The sequence below is a fragment of the Macrobrachium nipponense genome, chromosome 16, assembly GCF_015104395.2.
Source record: "Macrobrachium nipponense isolate FS-2020 chromosome 16, ASM1510439v2, whole genome shotgun sequence".
NCBI lineage: Eukaryota > Metazoa > Arthropoda > Malacostraca > Decapoda > Palaemonidae > Macrobrachium > Macrobrachium nipponense.
In genome coordinates, this window is record NC_087209.1 from 2,857,358 (window position 1) to 2,882,493 (window position 25,136).

General features: G+C 38.6%; 1 protein-coding gene across 1 annotated transcript in view; it reads left to right on the forward strand.

Annotated features, from left to right (window-relative positions):
- The first annotated feature begins 10,075 nt into the window (after positions 1–10,075).
- LOC135195521 (membrane-bound transcription factor site-1 protease-like) overlaps positions 10,076–25,136 on the forward strand; it is a 169,844-nt gene continuing 154,783 nt past the window's right edge. The window contains exon 1 of the mRNA XM_064221760.1: positions 10,076–10,273. The gene's annotated coding sequence lies outside the window, so the exon portion shown is untranslated. The remainder of the gene's footprint in view (positions 10,274–25,136) is intronic.

Consider the following 25,136-nt stretch of genomic DNA (forward strand, 5'->3'; position numbering starts at 1 on the left):
GGTGGTTTTGGGGTTAGAGAAGAGGAGAGAGGGGGAGGGAAGAGAGAGAGAGAGAGAGAGAGAGAGAGAGAGAGAGAGCCAACTACGCAGGAGGAGGAGGAGGAGGACGTAAACAGGAATAAAAGAGAAAAGATCATCAGATACAGACACTAGACAACGTGGTAAACACAACACTCCACAGGCTCCGAGTTCTCGGAAATGTAACCGTCGCAAAATCTTGAGAGAATACTTCATGAGATTCGTGGTGCATTTCAGCTCACAACATTCTCCTTTGACTGGAGGAGGTTCTCATTGACGCGAGCGGTGGTGTTGCAAGCTTCTTATAAGACCGTGTCTCCTTTCTGGGATTGTGTCCGAGGTTATGGAGCCACACTGGAAGGGATATGGTTCTATCCACTTGCTTTTACCCTCTTTGGTTTGCTTGCTTGAATGGTGTTTTTACGTTGCATGGAATCAGTGGTTATTCAGCAACGGGACCAACAGCTTTACGTGACTTCCGAACCACGTTTACCCTCTTTTGGGATTTTGTCCGAGGTCATGGAACCATACGGAAGAAAAATATGGTTCCGTCACTTGGCTACAGAGAACCACAGAGCAGGCGAGGCCAGGAAGGTAGCAGGAGCTCTACAAAAAGTTCGAAAGAGAAGACAGGTGTCTGCGGAAACAAAATCCTAGATGTTGAACCAACTCTCCTTTAGAGAACTGAAGTGTTGATGTTTAAACAGAAACTAACAGGGGTTCCAGGAAACAGAGATTGGGAAGAGGCTTCAGAGCTCAAAAGCGCGAGAACGCGTTCCCGAAAATGAGCACAATATACAAATGATCAATTACGATGATGTCAGTTTACCAGCTGGTTAATTAACAAACTGGTTAATTATGCTAATATCTGTTAAGCAACTGGGTAATTAACAAAATGGTTAATTATACTGATATCAGTTTACCAAATTTCTAAACTGGTTAATTATACTAATGTCAGTAAACCAATTGGTTAATGAACCAACTGGTTAATTATACGGATGTCAGTTAACCAACTAGTTAATTATACTGATGTCAACTAACCAACTGGTTAATTATACTGAAATCAGCTAACCCACTGGTTAATTAACAAACTGGTTAATTATACTGATGTCAGTTAACCAACTGGTTAATTAACAAACTGGTTAATTATACATATGTCAATTATCCAACTGGTTAATTAACAAACTGGTTAATTATACAGATGTCAGTTATCCAACTGGTTACTTAACAAACTGGTTAATTATACTGATGTCAGTTAACCAACTGTTAATTATACTGAAATCAGCTTAACAACTGGTTAATTAACAAACTGGTTAATTATACGGATGTCAGTTATCCAACTGGTTAATTAACAAACTGGTTAATTATACAGATGTCAGTTATCCAACTGGTTAATTAACAAACTGGTTAATTACGATGATGTCAAAATCTTGCGCTTCTCTTACTACGTTAATTCGACCGACGCGTCTAAGAAAAACTTTAATTCGGAAACCAAAAATATCACACCACAAAACTCATCCGCTGGTTTTATTTAACTCCTTTATAAAGAACCAACTATACTCCTTTAGAAATCGTGCTCATTTAGTTCCCTTATATATATATAATAAAAAAAAAAAAACTAAGCTCTTTTAGCAACAGCGCACTCCTCCCTTTCAAAATCCCAAACATCTAAATAAATACCTTTTAAAAGAACCATTAATTACTCAAAGTAAGATAACCACCTACCTTCCGCCCAAGTCTCTGAGGAAAAAAATGCCTCTTGGGCATTAGTTTCAAAATGGCTTCCGAGAGGTTTCTGGGTACCCAACATGGTCATGGGTCCTCCAGGAGGTCCTTGAAGTTCAAGCATGGTCATTGGTCCCCTACAAAGTCCTCGTAGTTCCAGCTAGGTCATTGAGGAGGGTTCTCGGTATCTAGCTAGGTCACTGGTGTACAGCTGAGTACAGTGTGGTCATTGTGGTACTTGATGTTCTAGGGCATTAGTGTCCGGTACAGCCCTTTGTGTTTCTAAATGGTCCTTTCAATGGCTTTCAATCAACTCCTACGTACTCGACATGATATTTGATGCCCGATCAGGCCACTGATCCCAAAATAAGGTCCTTGGTATCCATCAAGGTCATTGGTGTTCAGCAAAGTCCACTGTGTTAAATATAATCAAAGATGCCCATTACGGTCACTGGTGTCAAGTAAGGTCTTTGGTATCCATCGAGGTCTTGGACGTTCAGTCAAGTCCTATGTGTTCAACGTGGTTCTTGATGTCAAGGAAGGTCCTTGACATTTAACAGGGTCACTGGGCTCCAACAAAGCCATAGGTGTCCAGTGATGTCCATAGCATTAAGTAAGGTCTCTGGTGTCCAACAATACGCTTGGGTTCTTGATGCCCAACTAATGTTTTGGCATCCAATACTACAGGGTGTCCATAAAGTCCCAGTACCATTACAAGTATTTATTGCTTAGAAACCATATAACATAGAGTAATGCAGGTTTTTGTAGAATGTTCTACATTTCCTCAAGTTTACATTCAGAGTACTTCATGCAATACATTTCACATGTTCACCTCCAGTTGTTCTCACATGTCGAGACGATATTCCATCTCCCTCCATACGCGCTGCAACACGAAGGGTGGCAAGATCATGAACAAGCAACTGGTCCAGGTACACATATGGAATGTATTGAATGAAGTGCTCTGAATGTAAACTTGAGGAAATATAGAACATTCTACAAAAAAATTGCATTACTCTATGTTATATGGTTTCTGAGCGATAAATGCTTGTAATGGTAATGGGACTTTATGGACACCCTGTACCATAGTATTGTTAATCAAATAATCTCCGATGTCTAGTAAGATCTATCATGTCTCTCGATGATTTTCCTCGTGTCCAGAAATGGTAAACGCAAGGTCAAGGAGTCTTTGACCTCTGCTCTTTGTTGAAACTGCTTCATGACAAGACTGTGTTGTCTTACGGAAGAATGACTGACGGCGATTGCTAGAAAATAAACATTTAATCTGATAAGTTTACGCATGTAAAGAACAAACATAACATTCTTGTTTACATTGTATAAAATAAAAAGGAATATATATACATATGTATTACTTATATATATATATATGTATAAATACTTGATATATATATATATATAGTATATATATATATATATATATCATATATAATATATATATGGATAACGAGTAGAATAGGCCATAAGTATGTTGAAAAAGAACTCGCAAAACTTATTCTGTTTAATGGCATGAACTCGCAGACATATCCACATGATACAAAAAAAAAAACATATACAGTAAAAAAAAAAAACAAATAATAAAAAAATCATCACTATAGAGTATTTTAAAAAAAAGTACATCACTCAAGAGTATTTAAGTCCTCATCCGCAAACAACAAAATTTGTTTCCTCATCAGACGATCTAACTAAAGAAGAGACGAGATCCCTCAATACAGCAAACTTTTATAATTCAAATCTTCACAAAACTCTTTTATTAATATTTTAGTTACATTCAACGCAAGTTTTTTTTCTTATATATACATTATCTTCATCTTTCAACAAGTTTACTTTTTGAGGCCTTTCCAGCTGGACCTCGTTTGGTCCAACGGGGGTTGTGGGGTGGGGGCGGGGGTGGAGATCCTTTGTGTTTGACAACTGGATCTTGAAGATCTCGGTCTTCGGTGTCACAGTGTTTGGATAAATCAGTCACTCCTCTGTTTTATAATAATAATAATAATAATAATAATAATAATAATAATAATAATAATAATAATAATAATAATTTGGATTGACAAAGTCAAGAAGAAAGTATCACTCATTGATGTCGCAATACCATGGGACCACCAGAGTTGAAGAGAAAGAGAGGGAAAAAATGGATAAGTATCAAGATCTGAAATAGAAATAAGAAGGATATGGGATATGCCAGTGGAAATCGTACCCATAATCATAGGAGCACTAGGCAACGATCCCAAGATCCTGAAAAGGAATCTAGAAAAACTAGACGCTGAAGTAGCTCCAGGACTCATGCAGAAGAGTGTGATCGTAGAAACGGCACACATAGTAAGAAAGTGATGGACTCCTAAGGAGGCATGATGCAACCCGGAACCCAACACTATAAATACCACCCAGTCGAATTGGAGGACTGTGATAGAGCAAAAAAAAAAAAAAAAAAAATAATAATAATAATAGTGGTAGGGGCACAAAAGACCAGCTCCTGATAGACAAAATGGTAATGAAGAACAGTAGGAGAAGGAAAACCAACCTAAGCATGGCATGGATAGACTATAAGAAAGCCTTCGACATGATACCACACACATGGCTAATAGAATGCCTGAAAATATATGGGGCAGAGGAAAACACCATCAGCTTCCTCAAAAATACAATGCGCAACTGGAATAAAATACTTACAAGCTCTGGAATAAGACTAGCAGAGGGTTAATAGCAGGAGAGGGATCTTCCAGGGCGACTCACTGTCCCCACTACTCTTCGTTAGTAGGCCCAATGATTCCCATGACAGAAAAGTACTACAGAAGATGGATGCCGGGTACCAACTCAAGAAAAGAGGCAACAGAATCAACCATCTGATGTTCATGGACGACATCAAGCTGTATGGTAAGAGCATCAAGTAAATAGATACTCTAATCCAGACTGTAAGGATTGTATCAGGGAACATCAGGATGGAGTTTGAATAGAAAAATGCCGCCTTAGTAACATACAATTAAAAAAAGGCAAAGTTAACGAGCCAAACTGTGAAGGGATAAAGCTACCAGATGGGAACACATCAAACACATAGATGAAACTGGATACAAATACCTGGGAATAATGGAAGGAGGGGATATAAAACACCAAGAGATGAAGGACACGATCAGGAAAGAATATATGCAGAGACTCAAGGCGATACTCAAGTCAAAACTCAAAGCTGGAAATATGATAAAAGCCATAAACACATGGGCAGTGCCAGTAATCAGATACAGCGCAGGAATAGTGGAATGGACGAAGGCAGAACTCCGCAGCATAGATCAGAAAACCAGGAAACATATGACAATACACAAAGCACTACACCCAAGAGCAAATACGGACAGACTATACGTAACACGAAAGGAAGAAGGGAGAGACAATATAAGTATAGAGGACTGCGTCAACATCGAGAACAGAGCACTGGGGCAATATCTGAAACCAGTGAAGACGAGTGGCTAAAGAGTGCATGGGAAGAAGGACTAATAAAGTAGACGAAGACCCAGAAATATACAGAGACAGGAGAATGACAGACTGAACAGAGGACTGGCACAACAAACCAATGCACGGACAATACATGAGACAGACTAAAGAACTAGCCAGCAATGACACATGGCAATGGCTGCAGAGGGGAGAGCTAAAGAAGGAAACTGAAGTAATGATAACACGGCACAAGATCAGGCCCTAAGAACCAGATATGTTCAAAGAACGATAGACGGAAATAACATCTCTCCCGTAGGTAGGAAGTGCAATACGAAAAATGAAACCATAAACCACATAGCAAGCGATGCCCGGCACTTGCACAGAACCAGTACAAAAAGAGGCATGATTCAGAGGCAAAAGCCCTCCACTGGAGCCTGTGCAAGAAACATCAGCTTCCTTGCAGTAATAAGTGGTACGAGCACCAACCTGAAGGAGTGATAGAAAACGATCAAGGCAAAGATCCTCTGTGGGACTATGGTAGCAGAACGGATAGGGTGATTATGGTGCAAAATAGACGCCAGACGTGACGTTGATTGACAAAGTCAAGAAGAAAGTATCATTCATTGATGTCGCAATACCATGGGACACCAGAGTTGAAGAGAAAGAGAGGGAAAAAAAATGGATATATATCAAGACCTGAAAATAGAAATAAGAAGGATATGGGATATGCCAGTGGAAATTGTACCCATAATCATAGGAGCACTAGGCACGATCCCAAGATCCCTGAAAAGGAATCTAGAAAAACTAGATGCTGAAGTAGCTCCAGGACTCATGCGAAGAGTGTGATCCTAGAAACGGCGCACATAGTAAAAAAAGTGATGGACTATAAGAAGCAGGATGCAAACCCGGAACCCCACACTATAAATATCACCCAGTCGAATTGGAGGACTGTGATAGACAAAAAAAAAAAAATAAAAAAAAAAAATAATAATAATAATAATAATAATGATTATTATTATTATTCTCTAACTACTGTACTTTACACTGTCTACATTCTGTAACTGTTTATGGCTGTATGCTGTGAGCTTCAATGGAATGGAATACAGAACTTAGGCCAAAGGCCAAGCACTGGGACCTATGAGGTCATTCAGCGATGGAAGGGAAATTGACAGTAAGTAGGTTTGAAAGATGTAACAGGAGGAAAACCTCAAAGCAGTTGCATTGTGATGCAATTGCTGGGAGAGGGTGGATAGCAAGATGATATGAACGGAGGTACAGCAAAATGAATGAAAGGGGTTTCAGCTAAGGGCCGAAGGGACGCTGCAAAGAACCTTTAGTCAGGCCTAGCTGAAATAACTTGATTATTATTGTTATATTTATTCTTACAGGAGACGATAGACCCGTTTTCGTACTTTGGAAGGATAATACTATCATTATTATTATTATGAAAATTCAGCAATCTAGCTGCTGGACCCTTCTTCAATAGAAGCATAGCTGAAGATTACACTTGACTTTACAAGTCTTCTCTAATTCGTCCACTATTACTATTATTATGGTTTGTATATATGGTGTTTTGACGTTGCATGGAACCAGTGGTTATTCAGCAACGGGACCAACGGCTTTACGTGACTTCCGAACCACGCCGAGAGTGAACTTCTATCACCAGAAATACACATCTCTCACACCTCAATAGAATGCCCGAGAATCGAACTCGCGGGCACCGAGGTGGCAGGCCAGGACCGTACCGACCACGCCACTGAGGCGCTTCAAACAGCCTAAGGAAACGGCATGGAACAACATTGTCCTGCCTACAGGCCTCCCTATATACATTTGTAAGCAGCAGGAGGACGAATAGCCTACAGGGCCCATAGGCCTTAATGGCCTTTTTCCTTCTGCAGGAGATTAAATGTTGTTTGTGTGCCTTTTTTTTTTTTTTTTTATTTCAAAGGCGTCGTGGTTGGTTGGGAAGGCTGACGAACAGCAAAGTATTCTGCAAAGTTTTTTTTCTTCTTTTTCTTCTTCTGATTGTATTTTATACTGGTAATATAGAAGAAATATATTTTTTTGTTTTTGGGGAATATTCTATTTGTTTCTTATTTAGCCGAGCATACAATGAAGAAATATTCTGCAAAGTTTTCTCCTCCTCATTGAAGGTTAGATTGGCAGATATAGGGATTAAAAATTTTAGTTTTTTTTTTTATCCTATTAACGCTTTCGTTACAGTTAAGCTAACAGACAAGGAAGAAAATATTCTGAAATATTTTACATACAAAAATATTCTGCAACGTTACTTTTCCTTTTAGTTCTAGACTGGCAGATATAAGGACATATCTTATTTTTTTTTTTACTTTTTTATGCTTTCGCAATTTCTGTCTGGCAGACAAGGAAAACAATCTTAAAGGTCCTGCATTATTCCTTACTATCTTCTTTCATGGCTAAATCAAAGTATAGAAGAGGCAAACGATTGTATTTTTTCCAAGTTCTTAACATCAATGATATTTTTGTTGTCTTCAATGCTGCTAATTTCAGAACACGTCAAAAGAGTGAATAACTAACGCCGCCGGGGCATATTATTGCACTAACTTCTTTAACAAGCGTTCACAACACACTTAGGGAGAGAGAGAGAGAGAGAGAGAGAGAGAGAGAGAGAGAGAGAGAGAGAGAGAGAGAGAGAGAGAGAGAGAGAGAGAGAGAGCAACCTCCATTTCTTCATGCCTCAGACACATCATAAGGGGGACCGTTATTTCAGTGCACTTAGAAAATTTGGTATACATTGAGTATTTCTACAAAATAATGAGAATTCTCTTGCATGCTCTGTTTTCCCTGGCTCTTATGATCTCCCGTCTTCCCCTAAAACGTTTAAACTAACATATCTGAACGGCGAATTTTGCAGACAAGTAGGCCCATAGTTTAATTAGCAAGGATGATAGATTTGTTATTAGTAACATACTTATTTTGGTAGGACACTGTATCTTTCAATAATTTTAACCATTTTGCAAAATCTGTCTTATGATTCTTCACGTTCACTATAGTAGATTCACATCAACAGTGCATCTGATGTCTCGGCCAATCCCTTACGACGCTCCTGAATGGCTGTTGATAAGCCAATCACAGGGCTGGAAACTCTCAGTCTTTCTTGAGAGTTCACATAGGCAGGATGTATATTCCACCTCTCCTGATGGATACGTCTTTCAAAAGTATCCCTCAGGAGAGGTCGAACATACATCATGCCTATGTGAACTCCCGAGAGAGACAGTTTCCAGCCCTGTGATTGGCTTATCAACATCCAATCAGGAGCGTCGTAAGGGACTGGCCTAGACTTCACATGTACAGTTGATGTGAATCTACTATAACCCTAAGGTAATTCAGATGGTCAGTTTTTATCAAATTATTAAATTCAATTTCATGTTTTTCTTTGCAGTTTACAGCACTATTGTAGTACAGTGCAGCACATAAAGGGATGAAGCTTCAGTTAAGGATGAATACCTTAAAAAGCTTTAAAAAGCTTTAAAAAGGGCCCCACCAAGTGATAACACCTGTTTGCAAGGAAATTGAATGTGATTAAATGAGACGTAGGAATTCAAGGTCTCAAATGATTAGTTTGATTTGGTACAGTATGTAAGGTTGAACGAGGTTATGTAGCTCAAAATAAAGTTGAGTTATGTTGAGTAAAGTAATCAATTTCATTATATTAGTTTATTGGGTAGGCTATGGTTAGGTTAGGTTAGGTCAGTGTTTCCCAATGTGTATTTCAAGCAACTCTAATATTATAAGAGGTCTCTCCCTGAGGTTCCATGGGACAACTTGTAAGTAAGACATATTCAACAATGTGGCACGCCAACACCATACCGACCACGCCACTGAGCTCTACTGAAATGGCCGGCCATTCGGTAAATTATCCTACCTCTTAACGGAAAAACGGTTAGAATCAGGTAAATAGAAGCATGAAGAGATTTTAAATGCTTGGCAGTATTGGAAAAACACCACTAAACCAATGTACGTATACTCCAAGCATTGCTAATTCCTACAGTTATTGAGGGACGAGGTAGTTTGACAAGTGTTATGATATCTTTTCAAATGACGACCTTCAACTAAGACGTACCCAAGCCACGACCAACGTCAGCCAAAGACAGGTTAGTTAATTTACAATGTTTGTGAGAATGAATAAATTGAATTAGATTAGCCTCAGTGAGATGAGAATGGGGTAAATTCAGTTCTCTAATATAATAATTTACGGGTCACTGTACATTACTAGAACCCGTAGTACGGTGATCAAACGCGCTCAAGAGATGGAGTTCATTATGGAAGCATCTGTACCACTGAGACCAATTTAGAGTAACCTCATTAATAATGATGGTTACCGACAACGAATACCAACTAAAAATATTAATGGAACACCATTTAAAAGGACACCTTCAGTGTATGTAACTGATACGTACTACAAGTTTATGGTTAAATATATTCGCTATCATTGCTTCATGATAGCAGAACGGACATCTTGAGGAAGTTTGGCTTTGTGAACAAACAGCTACGCAAAACTCTTAATTCAAATAGCAGGCTACATTAAAGTGATCTTTTGACACCATCCCTACGTCTACTTAGCCAATTCAACTGTTGTAACATTCCTCTTTCTGTCCTTATTTAGCAAAGAATTGACTACTGGAGTCACATTAACTGAATCACAAAAACTAACACCGGCCTATCGCCGAATATATCTGAGTGTCTATTCTGCTCATTTTTATTTTCCGCTTATGTAAATATAAACTCATATTTAAAGCTAATCAGTCGTCAAGTAACAGAAAATAACTATGAAAAATAATGAAAAAGTTTCCGCTTATAATATTTTATGCGCTATTTGATTATCCAATGGACATTCATTTGACTCCAGAAACAAGTTGACGTCTGGTGAAACAAGCAGCAGATCTCGTTACCGTTAGTCTTTCGAAAGTGATCATAAAAGTGCGTACAAATTACAATGCGAATTCATACCTAAAATAAGGGGCTTAATCTTTGGTGGTTTCGGAAAGTCAAGTAGGTGTCCTACGAAGAGAGGGAGAGAGAAATCATTAAACAGCATCAGGGCAACCAAAGCTTAAAGGTAAGATTTTGAACGCATTCTCCATGATTTTCATCTTTCATTACTATATTTAACATCAGTTGTGTACCTTCTACTGTGACGTACTTATCAGGAAATATTTAAATACGCAACTTTTCCCATGAACGGAGAAGAATAAATAGGCCGTGCATGTTAAACCCACGTCAATAGTGTCGCATAGGTCTATTGGTGAGCTGGTTAACCATCCCTCACGACCACTGTGCTGTCATCAGCTTTACGAATTGTCGCTGTTGTTGTTGTTGATATTGTCCGGGATTAAACGAAGGCGTTTTATCCAACATATAAATTACCTTCGTAATTCTATAAAACCTTCCAAGGCCAACTCGAACAGGATTAAGGTGACCTGGTTGATCCACAATTGACTGTCTGGAATGAAGTAGAATTCCGTGAGACTAGACCTATGCGACAGAAATGAAACCGATATAAAGTACATATCAACCAGACTTGCGGTCGTTACCCTCGGAATTTTAAAAAAATCCATAAAAATTAAACTAATCGGAATATCGCTACAACAAATAATCATCATTCATAAATAATTATTGCTCTGAACTAGTATTTACTCTCCACATTTGATGTGACACGTCACGTGGTTGTCAACTGGTATGTAACCACGACTATTGTAACTAGAGCGATCCTTGACTCCGGTTGCACGTGGCCCTTGTAGGTATACACTGTGATGGTCAAGTGGCAAATACATCAAGCTTATACGAAATTGTTACGTTACTCGTGATTTTAATCAAATAAATCTAAAGCGTTACGTAACACTTCAGAATGATTTTAGTACTATGGTTGTAACGAACGGAAATGTGGTCTAAATCTGGCCATGAAAAGGCACCGAGACCAATATATGGTCAATCACTTGAATACGTTACTCAAAAACACGGAAACGAGTAACAACAACGCTCGACAACGAACAGAACTGTTGAGGTAGAGACGGTTTTAAAGTGCATTCTGCTTTAGCTAACCATGAGGTTTTGCTGCAACGCACCCGTGTCGAGGAAGGAAAGAAAAAAAAAAAAAAAAAAAAATATATCGCGAGTCGGTTACCGGGAAAAAATATGGTAAACAAAAAAAAAGGGGGGGGATGGAATAAAAAAAGAAAAACCGTCGGTGAAAACCGTAAAAGGGAAGACAAAAATGAGAACAGAAAATGATTGCATCGCTAGATAAAATGTGACGATATGGTTGTCGCGAGAGAGAGAGAGAGAGAGAGAGAGAGAGAGAGAGAGAGAGAATATGATGATGACACGAGTGGAGCGACGAGGAATGGTTGAAACGCTAAGGAACAAACATTCGGTATCTTCTTCGTTCAGTTACACGGTGAAAGAGAGAAAGAGGGGGGAGGAGGAGGTCCGTCCCATTAATTCATTAGACGGGCGAGAGGTCTTCTAACTGGGACGGACATAGCCGTGACAGAACTAGTCCCTGGAGTGAATGCGAAATCAAAGATATTGAAAAAGGAAAGATAAGGATAAGCGGTACTAGCAAGAGAGGAGCAGCAGTCAGCGGTCGACCTACACACCACCGCAGCGCCGCCGCTACTCGCTGGGGCTCTCTCTCGCCTCCCCGATCAATATGGCCGTACGCGGCCACCTTTTTGGCGACGACTTAGATTAGCGACCTCTCCGCTTGGCCCCTTCCCAATAAAGTACTAACCATGGAAATGCCATAATGGAAATGAAGTTTGCCAATGAAAGTCACGACGAGTGAATATCCATCATCTCCGACGACCTGCAATTCGTATCCTCGGTTGGAAATTTCGCGTTCAGGACACCTAAATTTCTACAATAAACTCAACCATTCTGAGCTGTTCCTTTTACCTCCCCGCGGTGTTGCCAAGTGTGCATAAAAATAGATGCACAAAATTGTTGGATCTTCGATAAGTTTCTTATTTGTCAACGGAATTGAATTTTTCACCTACCATGCGATGGGTTGTATTTTGCACGTAATTTAGATGATCTTAATTCAGTTCCGGGCGCATGCGGCGATTCTCACGATACGACTATTGACAACAAGTCATATAATTTTGAGACTAGAAACCCATGTTTCAGTAGCTGGTCGCCCTGATGTACGTATATTTTGACTTTCAGAAATGTATAAATCCCTTTAACGTCATGAATTAGACATGTACTTCTGACAATACAGTTTGACATAAGGGTAATGTAAGGTTATATTTATTTGTTTTTTCTTTCTCTGTTTTTGTCTTGCATGAGATAGCCTAGTATCCAAACTTTTTCCTCAACTTTCTGAAAAATCTTCTCAGTCGAACCAACTTGAACAAAAACCGCGTAAAAATCTTTCCCAAAAGCGAAGGGAAAATAAAACCTTTATAACCTGCAACTTGCAATTGTTTCCTTCGGTTTCCAAGAAACTTAAATAGGCCTATCTTTCGCTTAACTATGAAAGGGAGGCGCCGTTGCTTTAGAGGATCCGAATGTGGTAGTGAGGATAAGACCAACACACGATAACGTAGACTTCGTAATGATATTTAATGAATGCAAAATATATTCATTGAGCAGAGAAAATCGATAGGAGATACGGTACTGGTTTAGTGAAGCAAGAACCATCTCTCGTGGAGACTTTAACCCCTCCCCTACCCATCACCCCCTCCCTCCTTCCCTCCCCATCCCCCACCCACTGGTAAGAAAGAATGAAAGGGAGCAATGTCATTGCTCCTTTTGTCTTTGCTGTTTTCACCCCCAACTGAACAAATTCATTCTTGCAACGATGGTTCTGTATAACGTAAGCCTGTATGATGGTGTGTTCTTGTTACGAAGTTGAATGGGGACGGCGCTGCAGCAGAGAATTAATCGTTCGATGTGCAGTTACTGAGGTGTAGGTACTCTGTTTGACGTCATTTTTTTTTTCCTTTAAATCTTTTTCCGATTTAGGAAATGACAGGATCTCCGGGGAATATTTGCGATAGCGGACACGGATTTAAACAACAAGCAAATTTGAAACTTAAGCATTACAGCAATCGATCAGCTCTCTCTCTCTCCTCTCTCTCTCTCTCTCTCTCTCTCTCTCTCTCTCGCTTCAACGGGAAATGTGCTGTATCCACACAATTGTTAAATAAAGATGACTAAGACTGAAATTAATGCTTACGTATACACCAGAATTATCATGAAGGCATTGGAGGTACTGAAAGCAAAACACTCCACAGACACACACACACACACACACACACACACACACACACACACACATATATATATATATATATATATATATATATATATATATATATATATATATATATACATACACGTGTATATGTAATGAAAAATAGTCTAATCACTGTACTCGAAAACGTAGACCTTATTATACTTTAATGCACATGAGACTAGAAAATGTCAGTGTTGTTGCCACGTATAGAATATTCATATTAAGAAAATCGATGGCTTAGAAATGTATGAAAACCCGCGAGTAAGGTCCAAGAAGACACTTGCCGCATCCGTATTCTGTATAACGTAACGATTGAATAGGACTACAGATGGGAACTTCAAGCTCTGCACACATAACAGCCAACACCGGCTGAGTGCCTCTGTACTTATTATTATTATATTAATTATTATTGCAAAGACGTTTTCAAACAACGCACCGATTTTGTGATTAGGATATTTACCATGAAGTTATATCTGTGTAAAGTACATGTCCTTTACATTGTAGCCAAAATCATATGTGAAATTCAGGATGATGGTGACGACAGGATCTTGTTGAGTCTTGTGTGAACTTCATTTACCTTAGGTCTTTTATTGTTTTTATAAATAAAGTGAACCTCTTTTTAACAAAGGAAACTTCAACAGCCACTTCGCCTACGTATATATACATATTACTCGCACCAGGAGTACGTTGGCTCCTTAACTATAGTTACAGATAAGGCTCATCGTCAGTTGTTGCCATGTACGCAAGACACATCAGCATCACGTTAATCCCCTCAACATATTCTTACATATAAGTCGTATGAGCAGCACAATGACCAAGTTACCTCTTTACACAACAGAATTACAAGTATCCCTTTGTCCCCTATTATATAGTTAAATATATCTTACACATCTCACCAGTAGCACGTTCACTTACGTATACATATTTCGCACAGCGCGGTTCCCTTTGTTCTAGTTGTATTGGTGGTTTCAAGATTGACGGAGTTGAGGCACGTTGTGGAGGGCCATTTCATGAATGGGTGACCACCCAATAAATGTTTTAAGAGACGTTATTTTTAAGGAAACAGGGTACGGGTCTAGCGATTTCATATAATTAGTCGTTTTTCAAGTGGAAGTTAGGCTTATTAATACAGCGAATACTGTTAATAATACTGTAATGCATTATATTTATTATTGATATTAGAAACATGAATTTTCAGTGCCGATACTCATGGTTTGTTTCGCCGTCAGGTCGTCTCATCAAATCAATCAATCTCTGGACGGAGCCGTTTGTAAATACACCCTGGAAAAAAAAAAAAAAAAGTGAGAAAAACGTTAAATTTTTCCAAGGTTCGTACCCAAAAAGAGATCGTCGCCAAAAAAAAAAAATTTAAAAAAGAAAAAAAAAATCGATGAATTGTCTGTAGTTCTTGGGTGCGTTCGTTGCACCCCCCTTTTTTTTTAAATAAGAAAACTACATTCTCTCGCTTTCAAAGGTATTAAACCCCACTCTTTTATCCTTTCCCCTTTCTCAGTATTTTGATCATAGACAGTTTTATTATGTAACAAAAATTAAGATAGTAACAAGCGTTTGGATACCGCAAATCTCCGCCAAGGCTGAGCTCAGTCTACTGGCCGCTTTCCTTTGGTTCGTACTGAATTGGAAAAACTTTTATTATATGAATAAATCACGATAGTAAAAAAGCCGCAAACCTCCGACAAAGCTGAGCTATCTACCACTCGCCACAAAATGTCCTTTACTCTTGCAAGTTATTTTCCTATCTCTCCCAATATCTAATCACGAGACCAGTGTTCGTTCGTTTATTTTATTTATTTATTTATTTATTTGAGAATTCACTGATATCATTCGGCGTAATCTTGCTAACAAACAGAGGAACAAACAAATGAATTGAACGAGATATAAAATCTTTTTCAAAGGTAACAAAGATCATTCGAGAGAATTTTATTGTAATCTAAGTGGCGGGGATTTAATCTTAGAAAAAAATAGTCCGTTCAGTGATATAAAAAAAAAATTTCCTTTCATCTGTATCTCATTTGTCACATTAAAGGACGAAAGCGCTCGGTTCGAATCTCTGCATATTTTTTCCTGTGGTATTCGCTTATAAGATCTCAGAAAAGTTAAGTATACCTTAGTTTTACCAGAACACTGAGCTGATTAACAGCTCTCCTAGGGCTGGCACGAAGGATTAGATATTTTTTTACGTAGCTAGGAACCAAGTGGTTACTTAGCAACGGGACCTACAGCTTATTGTGGGATCCGAGCCACATTATATCGAGAAATGAACCAATTGGTTACCTAGCAACGGGCCCTACAGCTTACCGTGGAATCCGAGCCACATTATATCGAGAAATGAACCAATTGTCTACCTAGCAACGGGACCTACAGCTTACCGTGGGATCCGAGCCACATTATATCGAGAAATGAACCAATTGGTTACCTAGCAACGGGCCCTACAGCTTACCGTGGAATCCGAGCCACATTATATCGAGAAATGAACCTATTGGTTACCTAGAAACGGGACCTACAGCTTACTGTGGGATCCGAGCCACATTATATCGAGAAATGAATTTCTATCCCCACAAATAAATTCCCCTATAATATAGTTCCGCGTTGGCCGAGCCGAGAATCGAACTTCGGACCACCGGATAAGATCTAAGAAAGCAGAGTCAGCCCATATTACCACCTATACTCGGTTTTTTCCATCTGTCCACCCGCCTGTGGTGTTTGGGTATGGTAACACTGCGTCCCGGGCTTTAGATAGTTACATTCAGCTTTCATTCAACAATAATAACAATATCCTAGTTCGAATATTAACGGTGTCATTCGCATGCAGTAAATTATTAAAACAGTTTTCAGTTGCTAATGTACACCCAGATATTCTTTTATTTACCTAAAACTTACACATAGCGTAACTCTTTAAAGCCCGGGACGCATCGTTAGCATATGCAAACACCACAGGCGGGTAGACAGATGAAAAAAGAACAGAGTATAGAATGGGACTGCAGAAATAAGCGTTCCTTTGGCCCAACTGAACCTCGACTGTGGCCTGACTAATAAGACGGCTGTGAGTCACCAAGACGCCGCCTTGTAAACATATGTCAAGGAGAGTCAAGCAACTCACAATTCCTATGGTGATTTCGCTATGATTGTGATGTCGGTATAGTGGATGTGGGGTTTGCAAAGGAGTATCTTATAGAGCTGGACGCTCTACTGTGAAGCTACTGTGTTGCAATTATCATTTAAGACGTTTATTGTACTTTTAACAGCAGTCAGAGAGTCAAGAAACTCACAGTTCCTATGGTGATTTCGCTATGATTGTGATGTCGGTATAGTGATTCGGGGGTTTGCAAAGGAGTATCTTATAGGGCTGGATGCTCTACTGTGAAGCTACTGTGTTGTACTTATCATTTAAGACGTTTATTGTACTTTTAACAACAGCTAGTAAATCAAGAAACTCACAGTTCCTATGGTGATTTCATTATGATTGTGATGTCGCTATAGTGGAGATGGTTTGTAAAGGAATATCTTAAGAGGGCTAGACGTTTTACTGTGAAGAAACTCTGTTGTACTTATCATTTAAGACGTTTATTATACTTTTAACAACAGCCAGTAAGTCAAGAAACTCACAGTTCCCATGGTGATTTCATTATGATTATGTTGTCAGTATGGTGAAGGGGTTTAGGAGACATATCTGTAGAACTAGACACGTTACAGTGAAGCTACTCTAATATACTCATCATTTACGACGCATATTTTACCATGATTGTGATTTAAGTATAGTGAAGGTGGTATAGAAGGGGTATCTATAGGACTAGACGCGGTAATATGAAGCTACACCAGTAGACTCATGATTTAAGAAGTTTATATAACTTTTAATTCCTATGGTGATTTCACTATGAGTGTGATTTATCTACAGTGCAGGGGTTTAGAAAGGAATATCTAGAGAACTAGAGACGGTACTATGAATACGGTTTGAGTCTAGTTAAGGGGTCTATACAGGAATATTTAGAAAATTAGACACGCTACTAGGGAGATGATATGGTTTTAGTCAAGTTAAAAAGAAATGTCTAGGAAACTAGTCACTATACTAAGAAGATAATGTTTTTTTTCTAGTTAAAAAGAAATGTCTAAATAACTATAGTAGATTCACATCAGCCGTGCATCTGATGTTTAGGCCAGTCCCTTACGACGCTCCTGATTGGCTGTTGATAAGCCAGTCACAGGGCTAGAAACTCTCAGTCTCTCTCTCGAGAGTTCACATAGGCAGGATGTATGTTCGACCTCTCCTGAGGGATACGTCTTTCGAGAGACTGAGAATTTTCAGCCCTGTGATTGGCTTATCAACAGCCAATCAGGAGCGTCGTAAGTGACTGGCCTAGACATCAGATGCAGGGCTGATGTGAATCTACTATATGCACTATACTAAGAAGATAATATGGTTTTAGTCTGTTAAAAAGACATATCCAGATAATTAGGCACTAAACTATGAAGATAATATGGTTTTAGTTTAGGTTAAAAGAAATGTCTAGGTAACTAGACACTATACTAAGATGATATGATCTCAGTCTAGTTAAAAAGTACTATGAGGATAATATGATCTCAGTCTAGTTAAAAAGGAATATCTAGAGAACTGGATACGGTGCAATGAAGGTAATAATGGTTTTAGCTTAGTTTTAAAGGGTTAAAAAAGGAATATCTAGTGGGCTGGGCACTCTACTGTGAAGGCACTCTGTTTTACTCATCACTTAAGACGTCTATCTTACTTTACAAAGAGAAGAATATGAGACATTATTACGAAACGAAACAAGTGAAAATGTGTATACAGAAAAGTAACTGGCTAGCAGTGTACGAAAGATATCCGCTACAGCCTAATTGTGATATTTATCACGCATCCGTCAGAAAAATAAAGTCCAATTTAATTTGATGCGTCCTCGTGATCTTACCCAGAATGGAATGCCTTAAAGAAATCGATTATTAGATATCTTAATCAGTCAGTAAGTTGGAAATTTCGAACCTTAGGGAGCATCTTAAGATGACTATAGACCAGTGGTTCTCAACCAGAGGCGAATTGTAGTAACCGATTGGCGGGCTCAAACTGGCTCTTGGACAACACAAGACTCTGACACATGTGAAACGGTGCATGGGGCAAAAAAGGTTGAGAACCCCTGCTATAGACAGTATTATTTTGATGATGAATTTGTTTGAATCACGAAACATCACAAGATATTTTGCAAATGTTTCTCTCATTGTATTATCAAGTTACGGAATTTCATCCCACCTTCTGTGTTCCATCACAAGATATTTTGTAGACGTTTCGCTCATTGTATTATCAAGTTACGGAATTTCATCCCACCTTCTGTGTTCCCATGTTCGTCCATCTTTCAGTAGGCGTTGACATTACTTTATTCAAATTAAAGCCTACCACTTTTTCCGTCCTTATTTTCCTCTCATTCATAAGGACTAGGCTACATAAGGACACTAAATTACTCCTATCCTTCATATAGTAGAATGTTCCAAAGAGGTAGTGAATACGGCGTTTGTAACTATAGTTTTTGTAACGCCAGTCTGTAGTAGTAAATAAATCAGTTAAAGTAACTGATACAGTTTTGATTCACAAATAGGGCAGTGCATCCTTGCATTAGTTATGTGAATAGATATATACGTATATAATAGAGTAAGCTATGCAAAATAGTAGTTAACATGTTTACACTCATTCATCACGATATGAAATGCATTGACTCTGAGGACAAATGGAACATTAAAAATGACCTGGTTAAAAAGAGGTTGGTTCTAGAAATTTACTATGGCTCCATCGAATGTTAGTGCTTATGGTGTGCGCGTAGCTTGTGTCGACAAACCCTTCTCTCCTCTCCAGATATTCCTCTTATCAAGATCTGTATGGTTTTCGTTATCGTATACCCCGTAGGATAGTAGTGCCGTCAGTGCATCTCACGTGGTGCACTGTAGGCATTACTATAAGGAGTTTGCAGGGTCCCTTCGGCCGCTGATCGTACCCACTGATTAGCCTTTTACTTGATCTCTGTTCCCACTCCCTTACTTCAGTCTTGCTGTTCAACTCCTCCAACTCCCTATTTTCATCTTAAATTGCTCCAAATGTTCTTAGGTCAAATCAGCTCTTTATTGTATAGTTTTTGGAGTTTATTAAACTTTTAAACAGCCTTGGCTTTACGAAACCTTAACCCAGTTCATTTACGTTACTCATTTTAAATCAAGTCTTTTACGTAAATAATCACAAGCCCCTCATTGGCGTGGTCGGTGTGGTGTAGGCGTGCCACCTCGGTGGCCGCGAGTTCAATTCTCGGACATTCCGCTGAAAGGTGAGAGGTGCGTTTTTCTGGTGACAGAAGTTCACTCTCGACGTGGTTCGGAAGTCACGTCAAGCCGTTGGTCCCGTTGCTGAATAACCACTGGTTCCATGCAACGTAAAAACACCATACAGACGAAACAAATGTAAATCATCACGACCAGCTCATAGTAACAGCCGATCATTTTCTCCAACGGTCTAAACTAACTCGTTTTAAATCCGGTTAAAGTTTTTACTAGGCCGTAAACCAATCATCTTGTTTACTCTTCTTTTACTCAGTTATCAAACAACACATTATTAACTCCCTATTATTTTCTAAAGTGGCAGCGAACCACTGATTTTGACGTTACGTTCGTTTACTCAAGTTGTTTTGTATAACCTTCTTCTTCTTCCCAGCTTTATCCCTATTCGGGGTCGCCGTTTTTAATGAGTCTCTTCCATCTACCTCTGTCCTGTGTCAACATTTCCTCCCGAACTCCCTTCTCCCTCATGTCATCATCTCTAATGCAATCTCTCCTCCACCTGGTGTCTTAGGTCTTCCTCTCCTTCGTGTTCCATCCACCTCCACGTCCATCACTACTCAAGCCAAGTGTTACTCTTCTCTTCTCATCAGGTGGCCATACCATGTTAACCTTGCTGCCTCTGTCCGAGAATCGAACTCGCGGCCACCGAGGTGGCACGCCAACACCACACCGACCACGCCACTGAGGAGCTTGTGATGATTTACGTAAAAGTCTGGATTTAAAATGAGTTACGTAAATGAACGGGGTAAAATTTTCTTAAAGCTAAGGTGTTTTAAAGGAATAATAAAGTCCACAAGCTATACAATAAAGAACTTATTTGCATTTTCTTTGATGTTGTTTCGTATAACCAAGTTTACGTAAAACCTGCAGATTTTGTTAAATGCGTATCAGTTGAATAGACTGAGTTCAGAGGTCCGCACCAGTCATTTATATTAACTTTTAACACCTTACCCAACATGAAACGAAGGGTATTTGCTGTCCAGGACCCACTAAAGACCGGTGCTGTCGTAAGGCCAGCTTAGTCGAAACCAACAAGTACTATTCCTCAGGTTTCCGTAGGAGGGTAGTGCCGTCTGCGCACCTCATGAGGTGCGTTGTGGGCATTACTTAATTAAGGTTCTTTGCAGCGTGCCTTCGGCCCCTAGCTGCAACTCCCTTTCATTCCTTTTACGGTACCTCCTTTCATATTCTCGTTCTTCCATCTTACTTACCTCAACTGTCAGCTATCAAATGTTTCGAAGTGCAAAACTGCGAGGTTTTTCCTCCTATTAAACCTATCAACCCTTTTACTGTCAGTGCTGAATGGCCTCATATGTCCCAGTGCTTGGCCTTTGGCCTAAATTCTATTCAAACTTCCCCAGGCTAGTAGGAACAACTCGTTCTGAATCAGTCAAGGATCTTAGATATTATTTTTTCTTAAGCATCGTTTGGAAATACTTGGGCTGATGGGAAGACTCACAATGCACTGGATAGAAGGGTAGTTAATCGTTGGACGAGTGGTTAACGTTCTCACCTACCGATTCGGTAGTCCGGAGTTCGATTCCCCGCTCTGCCAACGTGGAATCAGAGGAATTCATTTCTGGTGATTAGAAATTAATCTCGATATAATGTTGTTCGGATCCCACTATACGCTGTAGGTCCCGTTGCTAGGTAACCAGTTGGTTCCTACAGTAGATTCACATCGACCGTGCATTTGATGTCTAGGCCAGTCCCTTACAATGCTCCTGAATGGCTGTTGATAAGCCAATCACAGGGCTGGAAACTCAGACTCTCTCGAGAGTTCACATAGGCAGAATGTATGGTTCTACCTCTCCTGAGGTATAAGTCTGTCAAAAGTATCCCTCGGGAGAGGTGAACATAGATCCTACCCATGTGAACTCTCGAGAGAGACTAAGAGTTTCCAGCCCTGTGAGTAGCTTAGACATCAAATGTACCGTTGATGTGAATCTACCATAGCCACGTAGATATATCTAATCCTTCAGGCCAGCCCTAGGAGAGCTGTTAGTCAGCTCTCAGTGGTCTGGTTAAACTAAGATAGACTTAACTGGATAGATGGAGTAAAAAAGGGGGATTGGAAAAGCTGGTCTTCAGTATGAAGGAAAAGTCCGGGGAAAGAAGTGAGTGACGCAGTGGATGGGGAGTTCAACGAACTGTTGGTGAGGCCTTTTTGTAGGTGCGTGGAGTGGGCAATTGTGAGTGAAAGTTTTCTGAGCCGGAGTTTCATCCACGATTCAGCTGTCATAAAATGAATACTAAAGTGAGTGCTTTTTTTTCCTGAAGTTGCTCCCTGTTTGAGGGAACACTTTAATGTTTTATATACACACACACACACGCACACACACACACACACACACACACATATATATATATCATATATATATATATATATATATATATATATTTTTTTTTTCTGGGATCTTCTTCTCTCTCTCTCTCTCTCTCTCGTCATCTCTCTCTCTCTCTCTCTCTCTCTCTATATATTATATATATATACATATATATATATATAATATATAGATATATATATGATATATATGATTTATATATCTATACATATCTATATATTATATAGTAGATAATATATTGGGACGAAGTGCCAAGTATCTGGTTACTACACGTACCATTCATTTATTGTTACCTCACAAAAGCCAGACACCTGAACCCTCATCACAAGTACTAAATGACTGAATACTCTGAAGGCAACAGTGATCCCTTAACAACTTACCAGTATTGCAGAAAATCAGACTAAGTTCAACAAAACAGGTGTGAGGTAATCTTGTAAGTAATTAAATTAATCAAAGGGCATCACTCCAACAGTAACTTTAAAAGTCTAAGTATTTCCCTGATTTCAAAAGTCTAAGTACTTCCCTGGTTCTAAGTCACTTCAAGTAAATTGAAGGAAAGCAGATCAATTACCACTCTATGTTTCTATCTAACATCAATATAATCAAATGCAAATATACTGGTTAGAAATGAAAACGCTTATAAAAATTTTAAAAACAAAAATTTATTATTAAACTCCAAATTTATAAGTGAAATTCACAATATCAGGGAAAATTACTGTTACTTGAAAACAAAGTAAAATGTAATTAATTCTTGAATCAATTAAGTAAAATTAAATCAAAATTAATTTATCACAAAATTCAAAAAAATTAATTCAATCCAAATTCAAAAGTGTTAGGCAATAATTGAAATTTAGAAATTAATTCACAAGTGCTAAACAACAATAAAACTTGAAAAGAATTCTAAGTAAATGCAAATTAATTCACAAGTGTTAAATTTGATTAATTGTGCAACGATTAATTAATGAAAAAAGCTAAGTTAATTAAATTGTGAATGCAAATGAAAATACAGAAAAATGTGGACAATATCAAAATTTGCAAAAAGTAATAATCACACAGAATATAAAATAAAAAGGCACACTTCAATAAGAAACTGAACAAATGTACAAAAATGAAACAAACACAAAACACAAAAATTTGCAATATGTAAAAACGTAAATAGTTTCTCTCAAACCACTGTAACCATCAGTTATTTAGTTTTTACCAAACCACTGTTCCGTTCAGTTATTAGTTGTTACCTAACCACTGTTCCTATCAGTTATTAGTTGCAACTAATAAAAATATAACAAACTTTACCTTTTTGGTATACCAACTTCTTTCTTTGCTGCAGGCTTGTTTCACACTTTCACAAAACCAGGCGCCGTTACAACAACAATGTTTGTTCAGATTCCACAAAAAACACCAAACACTACTAAAACTCTAAGAAATATCAAATCTGAAATTTACAAATTACGAGTGACCATTCAGATAAGTACAAAATTGTTACGTTACTTTTAAAATCAAAAGTGCTATGCGATGGAGAGAGAGAGAGAGAGAGAGAGAGAGTTAATGAGAGAAGAGAGAGAGAGAGAGAAATCTGAATGCCTCGAGTATCTAAGCCTGAATGAAAAACTTCTCCCTTACGGAAGCTGGACAGGAGATCTGGCACAAAACGTTTTGGGCAATAATTTTTCCAGAAGCTTGCAAATCTTACGCAACTTTACAAACAAAATGTGTAATCTGCACGTGGCTTTGACAAAGACATACGAGTATGAGACGATTCTGTTAAAAAAAGACACATACTCGATTCGATCGCTTGAAGCAGAAGTCCCTTATCATACATGATGACAGAATCCCAAAATACAATGAAGGCTCGAGCTCGCTTATCAAACGTGTTGACAGATTTTGAAAAACAACTCTAACTTTGAACGGACAAAGATATTCTCTCTCTTTCTACATTCTACATTATATATATATTCTTTTACAATATGTTATGCAAAATCTGAACACACATTTAAAACATCCTATCTCTATGCTATCTAGGAATCTGAAAAAATTTTGCCAAAATTCTACATAACATTTTATACAGTCTAAGAGGGGATATATGCATTTTGACAGTAGCAATATATAGTATACCTTCCCCAAGAAGATTTTTTATCACGGTGTTGAATCCAACGATTCGCAACAAGATAAATAATCAGCAACTACATTGTTTTTGCCACTAATGTGCTGCACTCTTAAGTTATACTGTTGCAGGCACACAAACCACCTGGTCAGTCTTTGATTATGATTTGTCATTCTCTAGATAAATGATAGTGGATTGTGATCAGACAACACTAAAATTTCTTCATTCCTAGGTCTATTCACATACACTTCAAATTTTTTCAATGCTGTGATTAAGGCTAAAGTTTCCTTCTCAATTGTCGAGTATACTTTCTGATGTTTTTTCAATTTTATAGACATGAAGCACACAGGATGGTAGATATTATTTTCATCTTCTTGAAGTAGAACAGCTCCAATGCCACAATCTGACGCATCAACTTGTATCACAAATTTCTTGTCGAAGTCTGGAGCTTGAAGTACTGGTCTTGAAGTTAATATGGCTTTTACCTTCTCAAAGGATTCTTGACACCCTGGGGTCCAAAAAAACTTAGCTTTGGGACTAGTTAAGTCTGTCAAGGGAGCTACTAGCTGTTTTTTGGTAGTAGGTGGGATAGCCTTACGGATACCTTCTACATTAACATTTACTGGAGCAAGAAGGCCTTTCCCAACTTCAAACCCAAGATACTGCACAGTTGCCTTGCCAAACTCACTCTTCTCTAGGTTGACTGTTAATCCTGCTTCGTCTAGTTTCTTGAAAACTTTCCTCAGAATCTTCAGATGTTCTTCCCACGTTGTAGAGTAAATCACGATGTCATCCAGGTATACACCTACTCCTTCTATTGATCCTAGTAGTTGATCCATCACTCGTTGAAATGTTGCGGGTGCATTCATCAGACCAAACAGCAGAA